The sequence below is a fragment of the Amphiprion ocellaris genome, chromosome 11 (assembly GCF_022539595.1).
Source record: "Amphiprion ocellaris isolate individual 3 ecotype Okinawa chromosome 11, ASM2253959v1, whole genome shotgun sequence".
NCBI lineage: Eukaryota > Metazoa > Chordata > Actinopteri > Pomacentridae > Amphiprion > Amphiprion ocellaris.
This window is the reverse complement of record NC_072776.1, coordinates 30,812,037-30,826,993: the sequence shown is the minus strand read 5'-3', so window position 1 is coordinate 30,826,993 and position 14,957 is coordinate 30,812,037.

Genomic DNA, 14,957 nt, shown 5'->3' with positions numbered 1-14,957 from the left:
GTCTTTCAAGCTACAGGAATAACATTGGTGTCTATGGAGTGAACAGGGTCCGTCTGCAATTTGCAAAACCTCTGCAACAGTAAAGAGACAAATATTCAATAACTTCACTCTTATACATTGTAGTGTCACTAAAATCACTGCAGCCTTCAACTGGCTCCTGTTGACAAAGTGTTTTAACAGAAATGTAAATGCTGTAATTTGATTCTTTTAATGAACCATGTAACTTGAATGGATGTGATGCTGGTGTGACCACAGTGCACAGGTCTGATGTTGCTCACAGTGGTCCAAGGGACGCTCAGGGAGTTTGTGTGTTTGCTCACACTCAGGAAAAATTACAGGGAACATTGGTCACAGGGGTCAGAACTGCTGCTGATGTTTTTATTTAAAAGCTCAGTTATAAGACACAAAACAACCTCAAAGACACAAGAAATAACTGAGACACAAATAGACCACAAACAGGCAAGAGGCGACCGCGATGAGAAAAAAATGAGCCCAAAGAGGCACGAAACAACAATAAAGAGACAAAAAATTACCACAGAGACAAAACAAAACACAAAAAAAGATTCAGATAAAAGAATGACTTTATACAGACACAAACTGTCAACAAAAAGACATTAAAAAAAACCAACAGAGATGCAACAAAAAATAATGATTTCAGAGTCACAAAACAACCACAAAAACAAAAATAATCACACATGGATCACAAAGAGACACAAGGTGATCAGAAAGCGGAACAAAACAACCACAAAAAGACAAAAAAATAAATAACTGCAATGCACAACAGGACCACAGGAGACACTAAATGAACACAAGACACAAAATGACAACAAAGAGCCATAAAACAACCACAGAAAGACAGAAGAAAATGTCTAGAGGCACAAAATGACCACAGAGATACAATAAATGACCACAAAACAGCATAAAATAAGATGTAACAAAACAGAACGACTGAAAATGTTGGTGATTAAAAAAAAGACCAGAGACACAAACAACAGCAAAAAGACAAAAATGACTCTAAAAAATCACAAAATGAAGAAAATCACAAAGAGAAGCAAAGATTCAAGAGATACAAAATGCTGAAAAAAACGCAAAAGGATCAGAAAGTGACCAAAAAGGGCCATAAAACAACCACATAAATACAAAAATACTCTAAAGAGACACAAAATGACCACAAAAGACATAAAATAACCATAAAGATACAAAAAGGAGGACTGTACAGTAACCACAAAAACATTCATAAAGACCAGAAAGAGACACAGAGTGACAAGAAAGAACAACAAAACAACCACTAAAAGAAAAAAAATGACTAAAGAGGTACAAAGTGACAACAGATACATTAAATGACCACAAGAAATGTCCACAAAGAGACACAAACTAACCACAAAAGGGCAAAAAATTCCCACAACAAAATACAAACTGACCACAAAAACATAAGATGACCTCAAAAAGACACAAAACAGCTACAGAAAGGCAGAAAAGACCACAGACACATGAAATTAACACTAAACACACAAAAATGACAACAAGGAGACACAAAACAACCACAAAATGACAAAATATGACTTTGAAGAGGCACCAAATGACGACAAAAGACACAAAATGACCACAAAAGACATAAAATAACCACAAGGATGCAAAAAATATATTGTACAGTTAAGAAACAACCACAAAAACACAAAAAAAATCGACAAAAACACTTAAAAGACCAGAAAGAGGCACAGAGTGACCAGAAAGGAGAACAAAACAACCACAAAATGACATAAAATGACTCTAAAGGGGCATAAAATGACAACAGGAACATTAAATGACAACAAAGATGCAAAAAATGACTCTGAAGAGACACAAAATGACCAGAAAAAGACATAAAATAACCACAAAGATGTGAAATAAAGGGCTGTCCAGTTACGAAACAACCACAACACAAAGCATGCTGACAAAAACACACATAAAGACCAAAAAGAGACACAAAACAATGACAAAAAGACAAAAAAGACTCTAAAGAGGCACAAAATGACATTTAATGTGTCTGTACACATTAAATGACCACAAAGATGGAAAATAACTAACACAAATAGACACAAAAATGATCACAAAGAGACACAAAATAACCACAAAATGACCAAAAATGACTTTGAAGAGGCACAACATGACCATAAAAGACATAAAATAACCACAAGGTTTTTAAAAAAAAAAATTGTACAGTTAAGAAACAACCATAAAAGTTGACAAATACACACAAAAAGACCAGAAAGAGACACAAAACAATGACAAAACACAAAAAAGATTCTAAAAACACACAAAATATAGATGCATTAAATGACCACAAAGATGCAAAAATAACTAACACAAATAGGCACAAAATGACCACAGAGAGACACAAACCAAACACAAAAGGGCGGGTTTCAACTTCCTGGCAACAGGAAGTTTTTTTTCCTCCACGCTGCTGCCAAATGTTTGATCTGATCAAACTGCAATGAGAGAGAGTCTTCAATAAAAAGTCAAAACAAAAGAACTGTATACGTTTTGTTTTGCAGATTCAACGACTTTATAAATTTTCACCGGTCAAAAACTTATGGCCGCCAGGGGGGCATCGGTCAGAATGCAATACAAGGTGTTCCCTGTTTCTCCTTTATTTCTTAACAGAAGTTACACATATGCATCTCTATGTGTGTAGTTCTATAAAAAAGAAGCAAATGGAAAGAAGCCAACAATAAGTATACAAAACTACATAAACATGGAACAGCAACTATCATCTTAAATATAAACAAAGAACATTTTCAACCTACTGGTAAATGTACAGCCACAAGGAAACATGACAAGCAACACCACATATATGTGTGAACAGTCCCAGCAAACACTCTCCTGCAGGACCATGCAGAGACCTTTGGAGGGGCAGGTGCCCAAAGTTAAAAAGGGGCAATGGTTATGTCTCATTACATTAGCTACGACAGTCCTGCTAACGGTGTAGCCATCCCATAACAGACCACTTTAGAAGACACTGAAAGTGCTTTAGTTTACAAAAAGTCTTAAAATGTTGAATATAATCGCTATAATTGCACTTTGAGTTTGCAGTAATCTGTGAATGTAGCAGACAGATGAAAAATGCAGATAAATAGAAATGAAACAAACAATTTTGTGGTTTAAGTTTTTACACTGACAAAGAGGTGAAGCCTCAGCAGTGTAACAAGTTAAACCACAAAAATGTCTGTCTTTTAATAACTTAACATTTACCTTGTGTGGTTACTACAAATGCACGCCATACTTCTGAACCTGACAACATCCAATCAACGCATTTGTTATTATTAGGCTATATAAAACGAGATACCTAACAAATTCAGCCACCTAAAGTCATTCACTATTTCAAGCTGAAGGACAAAATACAATACAAGTTTAGGAATATTCTCCTTCAAAAACATCAATTTCAACAAAGGAGTTTTCTTTCTGTATTTCTATAATCTGCAATTCAGTGGGCCTGAGGTGGGCATCTCTCTAACATTTGCTCAAAGTAAAATGTTAGTGGCTTTTTGCTCACTTTAACATGAGCAAAGTGTTAAAATGAGCATATATATATATATATATATATATATATATATATATATATATATATATATATATATATATGTATATATATATATATGTGCTATGTCATGCCGGTAATAACACCAACACCTCCTGCTGGGTCTGCAGTGAGTTCTAGCTGCCACTAGAGGGAGCAGACCGTCCAACTAACCGCCTGGACACACACACACGCACACGCAGACACACACACACACACACACGCACACGCAGACACACACACACACACACGCACACGCAGACACACACACACACACACACACACACACACACCACACACACACACACACACACACACACACACACACACACGTACCTGCAGCCTCTTCATCACTATTCCAGGGAGGAAACCTGCAGAGCTGCTCTCCACCCGCCTCCTGCAGAAACACACAAACACAGTGGCACATAAATCTCCTTCTGCACACACACACAACACACACACACACACGCACACACACCCACACTACACACACACACACACTGGTTTGTCTGCATGTGTGAAGCCTGGTTCACTTCCAGTGACGTGGTTTCCACGGCGATCCTGGAGGTAAATAAAGTCCATCTACTTCCTCTCAGGATGCGTCTCCTCTCCTGTCTGGATGTGGTTATCTCCACCCGGCACAGAGCAGCCGTTAACCGGACGCCCACACAGGTGAGCTGGAGTTAAAAACAAACTCACCTCAGAGTGGGTTCAGTGGATTCACTAAGGCCGATTCTGAACAGGAAGGTAAATACGTCTCAGTGAGCAGGACGTCAGCTGAGCTCACATATGAACCGCACAGAATTAAATCATCTTGATTATTTTACAGATTACAGATTTTCCTTCTTTAAAAATAGAACCTTTTTTTAAACATTTTATGAATATATTTTATTGGTATTTTACTAATTTTCCATTTTATTGTTCAAGTTTTTTTTATATAAAAGAGTATTATTTGATAATTATTTGATATTTTCAAATGCAACAATCTTTGGATATTTAAAAAAAATTACCAAAATATTTTGCCAATATATTTTTTTAGATTTATAAAATTTGTGTTGGATATTTAATCTCTATTTTTCAGGTACATTTCTGGTATTTTTTTTTAAATGTTAACATTTCATGGATTTGTGACAGACATGTATATAATCTTTTTCACTGATTTTATTTATATTTTTTGTGAAATTTTCCTGATATTTTCATAAAATTTTTTGTATTGTTTTTCTTTTTTCCTTGTTTGGACATTTTAAAAACAGATTTAAGAGATTTTAATGATGCTTTTGGATACATTTTAAATAAGTCTTACTAGTAATATATATATATATATATTATATTATATATATATTACACATGTTTTTCATTCCTCTTTTTAAAAAATATTCTACAATTTTTTAAAATTGTTCTTTTAAAATTCTTTGATATCAGTGATATGTGATATTTTACAGGTATATATTATATATATTCATATATATATATATATATATTATATATATATATATATATATATATATATATATATATATATCAATGAAGGGAAATTCTGCTGATATTTGATTGAAATTTGGTGGATATTGTTCACTATTTTTGTTGTTGGGCATATTTTTATGATAAAATTTAAATATTTTAATGACAATATTTAGGAAATTTTAATTATATTTTACTGGTAATTTTAAAAAAATACTTTACACAAGTTTTTCATTCTTCTTTTAAAAAAATATTTTACAGATTTAAAAATTATCTTTGATATCAGTGATATTTTGTTGAATTATTTTTTAAAAATCTATATTTTATCCATATATTTAGCTAATTTTTGGGGGATAGTTGTCAATTTTTGTTGGGCATTTTATTAATATCTTTTTGGTATTTTTGGATATTTTACTTAAGTTTGCTTCACATTTATCTCATTTTAGTTGAACTGATTTTAGAGTTGGATATTTTATTTCGATTTTTTTCAGACATATTTTTATATCATTAACATTTCCTGGATAATTCACAGACATTAATCAATGTTTTGTAATTATTTTATTTTAAGGAAAATTTTTCCAAAAATATTTCCCTTTTTTCCTAAAGTTTGTTAAATATTTATCCAGATTTTCTTGGACATTTTACTCATATTTTTTTTTAGTCATTTTACTGATACTGTCTGGTATGTTTTACTTAAATTTTAAGGGAATTAACTGGTAATTAAAACTATTTTGCCTCTATATTTTTTCATTGATTTTTCTGGTATTTTTTTCCATTGAAGGAACACCAGTTTTTGCTACTTCTGCATCGGTTTCATGTTTTGCCTCAGATGTTTCCACTTGATCACTGTCCTAATATTAGTGTGTTAACTGAACGTCAGGATTCTAACATGCTAAAATATTGATTAGCAAAGAAAGGTTAGAGCGTCGTTTATGTAGTTTTGCTTTAGTTTTGCAGCAGAGACATTAAAGCACCCTGGAGGGTTCTTGTAGCCCCAGAAAAACTGGCTCCACTTACTGCAACATGTATGTGAACCAGACACTTAAAGTCATGATTTATTCAGGTTATTAGATGTGTTTTCCAGAAGCATCTTCATGTTCTCAGCAGGCGTATTCTGATCTGTAGATGGGCTGGTTTGCATCTATGTGGGCTGTTTATCTGATGTTGTCTGGGTGTGGCAGAACTTCCTACAGCTCTCCACTGAGTTATGTAAATTTGATGCTTCTGTTTCGTCCGAGGATATTAAACATTCACATTGGAAGCTCAAACTGGGTCACATGAGTGGAAGAGAGGATGAACGGCTCCAAATGAACGATGTGAAGCCGCCTTATAGACGGAAAACGGAATTCTGCAAATAAAGGGAACTTTGTGAATGAATAATGGAAGGAGATAAAATGAGCGTTGGTTTTATTCTCAAGGACGAAGATAAATCAGGAATCGCATCCATGAAGGAACTGGTGAAAAGCCACGTCAGATCTGATAACGTCTCAACCGTTTGCTGCTGAAGACTTCAAAGTGGGATCTGCAGGATATCACATCCAGACGTTCCTAATGACCCCGAACTTGGAAGACCTTTTTCTCCGGTTTTGACAGAAGGGCTACAGAAAATTGGACGGCAGCAGCCATGAAAGATGACTGATGCAACTGAGGTCTCTTGCTGTGAAATCATAGTAAACGACTCGTAGGCAAGTCAGACTTTATTCACAGCCGTACATATGAAAGATATCAGCAAAGGTTGTCTTTAAAGTCCATTGTTTCCCAGGATGCACTGGTTTAAACAGCAAGGTAAAGGGTTCAAATCACAAAACTATAATGGATGCATTCAGTTTAGATCTTATGGTGATTGTAGTTTTTAAAGGTTCCAAGACATAAAGATCTAGGTCAGTGGTTCTCAACTGGTCTGGGCCTGGGACCCACCATAAAACTGAAATGACAAGTCGTGACCCAAACAATATTTCTCCAAAAATCAACAATTTATTGACTGAGCGTTCAAAGACAAAACTTTTAAACCTGAACTCAAGTACTTCACAACAACTCAAAATCAAGCAGCAATACTAATTCAAGTACTGAGGACTTTGAAACAAGTAGAACAATAGCCTCAAGTAGTTCTCAGGATATATAAAAGTGCATTTTTTTTCTACAAAAAAAGTGCAATTCAACAAAACCAGTAGCTTCTCATAATACTGCACAAGTCTGCAACATTGCTGTTGTAGCTGGAGAAACTATGTATAGAAATATGTGCAAAAGAGTCCAAAACATGAAAACTGATGAAGTGCATTCAACAAATTATTAAAGTGAAGAAATGCTTAATGTTCTGATCAATCTCAAAATGTAAACACAATAAAACATTTTTCAAAGGGCTTAACTATATTTGAAAGCCAATATTTGGGGAAAAAAATAGTGTGCAATATTGAAAGAAAAGTGTGTTTTTAAGCACTTACAAATAAACAAAAGTCACAAGTCACAATAAAAGTACTGCAGAACTACATGAAGTTCTAATGGCTTAGCTGAGGATGCTTTTTGGCCTTTACAAGAGTCTCAAAATCTGGCTGTATGCATGATAAAGCAACTCTGAGGTCATGCTCAATGTTCAGTTTATTTCGGTATTTTGTTTTCAGCTGAACAAGAGCTGAGAAGCCACATTCACAGAGGTATGTGGTGCTGAATGGTAGGAGGATTTTTACAGCTCGACTAGCAATGGAGGGATACTCTCTCATCACATCGTTGCACCAGAACTGGGAAAGGCTTACCTCTGTGAATTTCTTTCTGAGAGTGCGGTCACATGATAGCTCCACCAGCTGACATTCATCGCTGCTAGGCAACGTGATGCTTTCCATGTTTATTCCAAACGGGTCGCGCACCCAGTCGTCCTCGGGTTGTTTATCGGGAAAGTAGTCGCTAAACCGCTCGAAAAGTTTATTCATGCTTCATGCTTTCACTTGCCAGTACCTCACAACACAAAATACACTGAGGCTTTTGGACTCCTTTGTCTTCGATGTAGGAAAATCCATATTTAATGTACTCGCTGTCGTACTTGCGTTTAGCCATGCTGCTGTTGCTATGAAAACATGCAGTTTCTTCTACAGTAATACGAGTGTCCTCACCGGTCGCTGCTGACACGACGACCCCCTGCGGGTGCGGAGGGGAACTACAATGACTCGCCACTAAATTGGATTATCTTTATTTTTCTCTCTTTTTAGAAAAAGGCTCGCGACCCACCAAAAACGGCCCCGCGACCCACTTTTGGGTCGCGACCCACCAGTTGAGAAACACTGATCTAGGTACTGAATTATAATCCATTTTTCAGAAAAATGAGAAAATCATCACTTTTGTTTTTTTCCATTTTAAACCAACAACAATAACAAAAATGGAAAAACAAGTTAAAATGTCCTTTTTTCTCAGTGTACATTAACACTGAAAATCAAAAGTACTAAAGTGGAAAACAGCTTGTTTTGTGGTTTGAATCCGTGTATGGTTCGTTCTTTGGTTTCTCCGTTTCAAAATAAAATGAGAAAAAAAACCCCAAATAATCGTTTTGGTTTTGTGTTTTTTTTTTTGTTTAAAAATTAAATTTGAAAAACAAAAAGTAGAGTAAGAAAGAAACACTGCGTTTTTACCAATTTTAAGGTTTAAACAAAAAAAGAAGCCTTTTCCCTTCGGTCATTTGGAAGCTAATGGCGGAACCAGAAATCAGTTGTTCTCCCTGCAGAACCTCATTATAGAGCAATGTGGAGCTCCATGGCAACGCTAAGTGTTGCTGAATTCTGCGTGGGTTTTGCCACTCTCAAAGAGAATGAAATTGGAAAAGGACTTGAGTACAGCCATTCATGATATGTTTGCAGTCCAGACCAGCTCTAAACTGTTCTTCCTCAGCAACTTCTGGCACTTCTGGTGTTGCAACAAATTAAAACAACAGCTGTATTTTGTATTTCAGGTTTAAAAAATTAGAGCAAAAAATCCAACACTGTGGTTTTTTCATTAGTTAAATAATACATTTCTACATTTAGGTATTAATAACTGAAAAACCAAAAAAACAGCGAGGTTTATTGTTTTGTTTTTTTTTAGATTTTATTTTGAAACGGAAAAATCAAAGAACGAACCATACATGGATTAAAAACAGCTCTTTTTTTGGTTTGGTGTAATCCTGTTTGGCTGATTTAAGTCAAAAGCAATAAAACAAACAAGAAAATGGGACAATTTTTCTCATTTCCATTTTAACCCAAGTTCTAAACCATTTTTCCCCCCATTTGAACCCATTAAGGCAAACAAAATTGAAAACCAGCACTTTTTTTCATATCCCCAAAGAGGAAAACACATCCCCTCTCAACTTTTCCATTTTAAACTAAAGACTGACCTGTTTCCTCATTTAGTTGTACGTTGTTTTTGATATGTGACAGCAAACACATGATACCATACCTGACCTGTGAGCACGAACCTTCAGTTCTTCACTGCAGACCTCCATGTCTTCAGCTGAATGGAAACGTCTGTGAACAGGAGGCTGACTGCTGCTGCTGAAGGTCTTTGTGTTCTCCAACCCGATACACCGACGAGCTCCCTCTTAATGGCTCCTTCAACCTGCTTAGGGGAGATAAAAGCATCACCTTCAATATCTCATGCGCCTCCAGCGGTCTGTGTTGAGCTTTAATGGAAGCTGACAGGACGAGTTCCCTGAACGCAGCATCTGGACTCTCAAAGACTGAATGGAGGCTCTGAAGAGGAGAAGAGCGAAGGCTGATTTCTACTTTACCACTTCACATCTCAACTGTTTTTGTTTGAAATGTTGAAGAAAAGCAACACTGAACCTCGACGTGTCCACAGAAAATAAAGCTAGCAGGTAGAGCATGTTTATCAGGTGTCAGAGTCTCTTTTCCTTCCTTAAATTGGTTGATTTGAGGCATTGTTTTTTTTAGCACTTAACCCTCGGAACTTTGGCAAACTTTACTGTGGCCTCATTTTTCTTTGCAATATAATGTCCTGCACTTGTAAGGAAACAGAACAATCATAGCTAGAAAGAAAAAGGAGAGAATGTCATAAGTGAGGAAAAAAGGAAAAACAAGAGCTGAATTTCTTCAAGTATTTATCAAAAACTGAAAAATTCTGGAATCAATATGTGCAACAATTTTCAGTTTTCAATGCTGGATAAACACAATACATACTACTTATCCTGCTCTGTGTACATGGCCTGCAGTTCAGCCGAGAACACGGGAGTGTTGGAAGCAAAGATGATATGTGTACACTACTGTTCGCACAGATAATTTCATGTTTTCCATGAAAACTTACTCTTTTATTCATGTGCTAACATAACTGCACAAGGGTTTTCTAATCATCAATGAGCCTTTCAACACCATTAGCTAACACAATGTAGCATTAAAACACAGGAGTGATGGTTGCTGGAAATGTTCCTCTGTACCTCTATGTAGATATTCCATTAAAAATCAGCTGTTTCCAGCTAGAATAGTCATTTACCACATTAACAATGTCTAGACTGTATTTATGATTCATTTATTTTTATCCATCCATCCATTATCTATACACTGCTTAATCCTCACTAGGGTCATGGGGGGGGCTGGAGTCTATCCCAGCTGACTCAGGTGAAGGCAGGGGACACCCTAGACAGGTCACCAGTCTGTCACAGGGCTACATACAGAGACAAACAATCACTCTCACATTCACACCTACGGGCAATTTAGAATAATCAATTAACCTCAGCATATTTTTGGACTGTGGGAGGAAGCCGGAGTACCCGGAGAGAACCCACGCATGCACAGGGAGAACATGCAAACTCCATGCAGAAAGATCCCGGGAAAGCCGGGACGCAAACCAGGGATCTTCTCGCTGCAAGGCGAAAGTGCTAACCACTACGCCTCTATGCAGCCCTATTTATTTTTATATTCATTTAAAAAAATTGCTTTTCTTTCAAAAATAAGGACATTTCTAAGTGACCCCAAACTTTTGAACGGTATCTATGTTCTTGTGCAGAATCTAGTTGTTGCAAGTGGTGATTTTTTGTTGAGTATTTTAAAGATACATGTAGACTGAAGTGATATTAATGAAATTTCCAGATTTTATGTTGTGATTTGGTTAATTTTCTCAACAAAATTGCACATCAGAGATGATAAGTTCAAAGACCGCCAACTTGAAAATCCAACAATTCTTGCTGTTAGTATGCTATAGATATTTTGTGTGTTACATTTTTAATTTGTTTTCACACTTGCTTCCTCTGCGCTGTGTGATCACTGCCTGCATTTCAGCCCTAAAAAGCATGCTGAATGTTGGTAACGGCTTCAGTGTTGCACCAACATGCACAAAATTTTATTTATTTTATTTTTTTTTTTACAGAAACTAGTTAGAAATTGTGTATTTTTGTTTTTAAGTTTTTAATGAGACATGCTAAAAAAGAAAACCACTCAGAGAGCGCAATACTCTGCCAAGGCTGCTCAGTCGGATAATTTCCGATGGATAAAATCTTTTTAAAAATTCATGGTCCTCAGCGGTTGATTTGTAGTGGGATCGCAATCATGTGATCATCAGAAGGCAGCTGATGTAGTGTTCACTTGTTGTCATGGTTACAGTGACGCCGTGCTGCTGTCTTGTAAATGATACATAAATCTTTAAAAAGTCCGTAGATCCAGACTATAAGCCGCTTAACTGCTAAAATCTAGTCACTTGGTCTTTTTGTCATTTCTGACCTTCCCTGAAAATTTCATCCAAATCCGTTTGTTCGTTTTTGAGTAATGCTTTTAACAGACAGACAGAAAGACAAACCAACATCGATCATCACAAAACTCCGCCGTGCTCCTTGGGGGAGTAATAAAATGATTTTTGATTAAATATCTCAAATCTTAAGATTAGATTTAGTGAAGTTTTCTGAGGTGAGTACTTCAAGAAAAGCTGAAAATCCGATTTTTATTTTAGTTTTCACAGTTTCTCGCTTCATTAAATGGCATAATTTTGGCATGTTCTGTAAAGTTAACTTGCCTGTCAAACCATCAGCATGTTTTGAGGCTCAGAGGGTTAATGCGCAAAACTTTGAAAACAGTAGCCTCATGGTGGAACTAAAATAATCAGGATTTATCCACTGGGGACCATGAATATCTGCAAAACAACTGTACCAGCCCAATGATTAGATGTTGAGACTTCACTGGAAACTTTGATGTCATTTTAGATTTAGATCTACAAAATTATCTGAATTCATCCTCTGGGGGACCACAAATGTCTGTACAAAAAAATTAATGGTTATCTCTAGCAGTTTTTGAGATTTTACTAAACACAAACTCAGATGTAAACTAATCAGTTAATCATCCAATCAGTGTGTTTTCAGGTTTAACCACTGCTTGTAGCTTAGCAACATGCTGGATGAATTCTTTCCACAGCACAGTTCCATCAATTCTGCAAAAACAAGGCTAATTTTACACAGAATAAATCCTGCCTCCTTTGACTCCTGCCTCGCCCTCGTTGCTACGAACACAAATAGTTTTCCAGGACATATTTGCAACTTTTGGAGCCAAACTCTCCTGGAAATCGTCGACCTCCTCCTGCTGTGGGAGTCTCTGATTGATGCTCTGAAACTTTCAACAGAAGACCCAGTTCAGCTGGAAAACCTCCAACGTTCCTCTTGTGCATCCAAGTGTTAATGTTGTCAGACACAACCGTGCTTTTCCTGCTATTAAAAATCATTTTAATTAAAGCGAAAACCCACAGAGAACAATATCTGTTTAATGGGAAGAAGAGAAACTGCTGCAGGCGGGTAATTATCTTTAACCAACCACATTTTTAACTTATTAAAATCACCACATAACTCCTTTTGCTATCTAAAGAGGCAAATGTCTCCCTTCTTATCTGCTGTACTGGCAGCTCACAGCACACCCTCATTAGCTTTGTTAATCTCTAACTAGCAGGATAACAGAGCTGGTCGGTCCAGTAGTGGATCTTTGTTCCTACAGTTTGTCTTCGTTGATAAGAGCTCAGTATCTTCTGGTGCAAATACATTAATGAAAAGAGACATAAATACATTTTCGCAGTGGATTTTATTGTAACTGTCAGATTAGGATCAGGTTTTAGTTCATACATATTAGTGTTTGTTTTAGGGTTAATGTTTCCTCTTTTGTTTATTTTTCCTAAAAAGTTACCAAAAAGAAGAAAACAGCAGAACTCACATAAAGAGGAGTTTTCAAGTTTACTGTTGCTTTTTGTTGTTGTTGTTTTTGTTGTTATTGTTAGTGTTAGGGTTGTTGGTGTTATTGTTGTTGGGTTTAGCGTTGTTGTCAGTGAGGGTGTTGTTGATGGTGTTAGAAGTGTAGTTGAGGGTGTCATTGATGTTGTTAGTGCTGTTGTTGCCAGTAGTGTTGTTTGTGTTAATGCTGTTGTTGATGGTGATGTTAGTGTTGTTATTGCAGTTGTTAAGGTACATGTTGACTAGATGCGTTTCCCGCATGTAAACGTATCGCATCTGAAAATCGCCCGCATGGTGGGTGGCCACTAGTGGGTAACAACATTGTCACATGACCGCGCTTTCAGCTTGACAGTCCTGCAGACGAGTCGGACAAACAGAGCGGCACGGCTGCAAACTTTCTCTTTTATTTCCAAAACACTTTAGCGACAAGTATTTCTTAAAGCATCTGAGACAAGAGAGAAGTTGTGCAGTAGCTGAATCTGTCCTCGTTTTAGTTCACTGATGGCTAGTTTAGACATTTCACAAAAGTTTTGTGATGAGTTGGATCTCCGCACGCCGCATGAAATTTGCATAAAGAAGTTGAGTCTACTTTATGCAAATGAGCTGCAATCAGCTCCAGGTAAACACACCGGATTGCAGATCAAAATGGGCCACGTGTTGCATGCTGGTTTGGTTGCGGTGCGTTTTTCAGATGTGGTGCGTTTACATGTGGCAAAGACACATGTAGTGGACACGTGGCTTTAGTGCTGTAGTTGCTGGTGTTGCTTGTGTTACTGTTTTTGGTGGTGTTGATGTTGGTTGTGTTGTTGTCAGTGTTGTTCCTGGTGTTAGGGGTTTTGGTGTTCTTGTTGTTGCTGTTGTGGGTGTTTGTGTTGGTGTTTTTAGTTTTGTTGCTGAGCCCAGAGAGGCCAGCAGCCTTAAGTTAACATGATTTTAAATCAAAACGATGTTTAATTAGAGCTTATTACAGTCATTACTTTGCTTTGCCTTTTGCTTCCTTTATTGAATTTGCAGCGTCTTAGCTCATTTCTGTAATTGCTGTTTCTTCCCTGTTGCTGTACTTACAGTTTTTCACTCTTTTATCCTTTTCTGTTTAAAGTGGGTTGATTTTTCCTTTACATGTGTTTTCTAATGTTCTTTTAATGTAAAACATTTTGATTTGCCACGTCTCTGACTTTCTTGGTATTTATGTGTGTATGTGAGTGAGTAAAGCAAAACTCAGTGGGTAATTTAGTTCATTCAAAATGTTTGGAATAATGGAAAAGAAGTAGAATACTGGTTTAAACTGAATATTCCACTGATTTAATATTAGATTTGTTTGTGTTTTGTGACAGACACGATACTCTTTAGTTGATATGATAAACTTGTTGCTTATTTCCACATTCAGCAGTTACAGAGCAACACAGTGATTCATTTAGAACTGTGTTTGTGGGCGTCTGGTAAATACACATCTAATAATCACTCTCTTTTAGCTTGGTTTTTGGTCTCCACCAACTCCTGAAGGAAATATCTGACTCTATAGTAGCTAAATGCTACAGTTTGGTCGTGTTTGCTGCTGAGCATCCAATGTACAGTAGGTTTTTCTTGGTAAACTGATGCTGCTGTGAACAAAAATGACCTTATGAGCAGAGTGAGGGATGCCAAACAGTAATATTTTGCTTTAAAAAATGAGCTGAAAGTCGCTATAATGATAATTGAATTCATCCCCACCCGAGATGCCTTATTTTCACTCTTACTCAAGACATTGCTCATGTAAAATACAAAGTT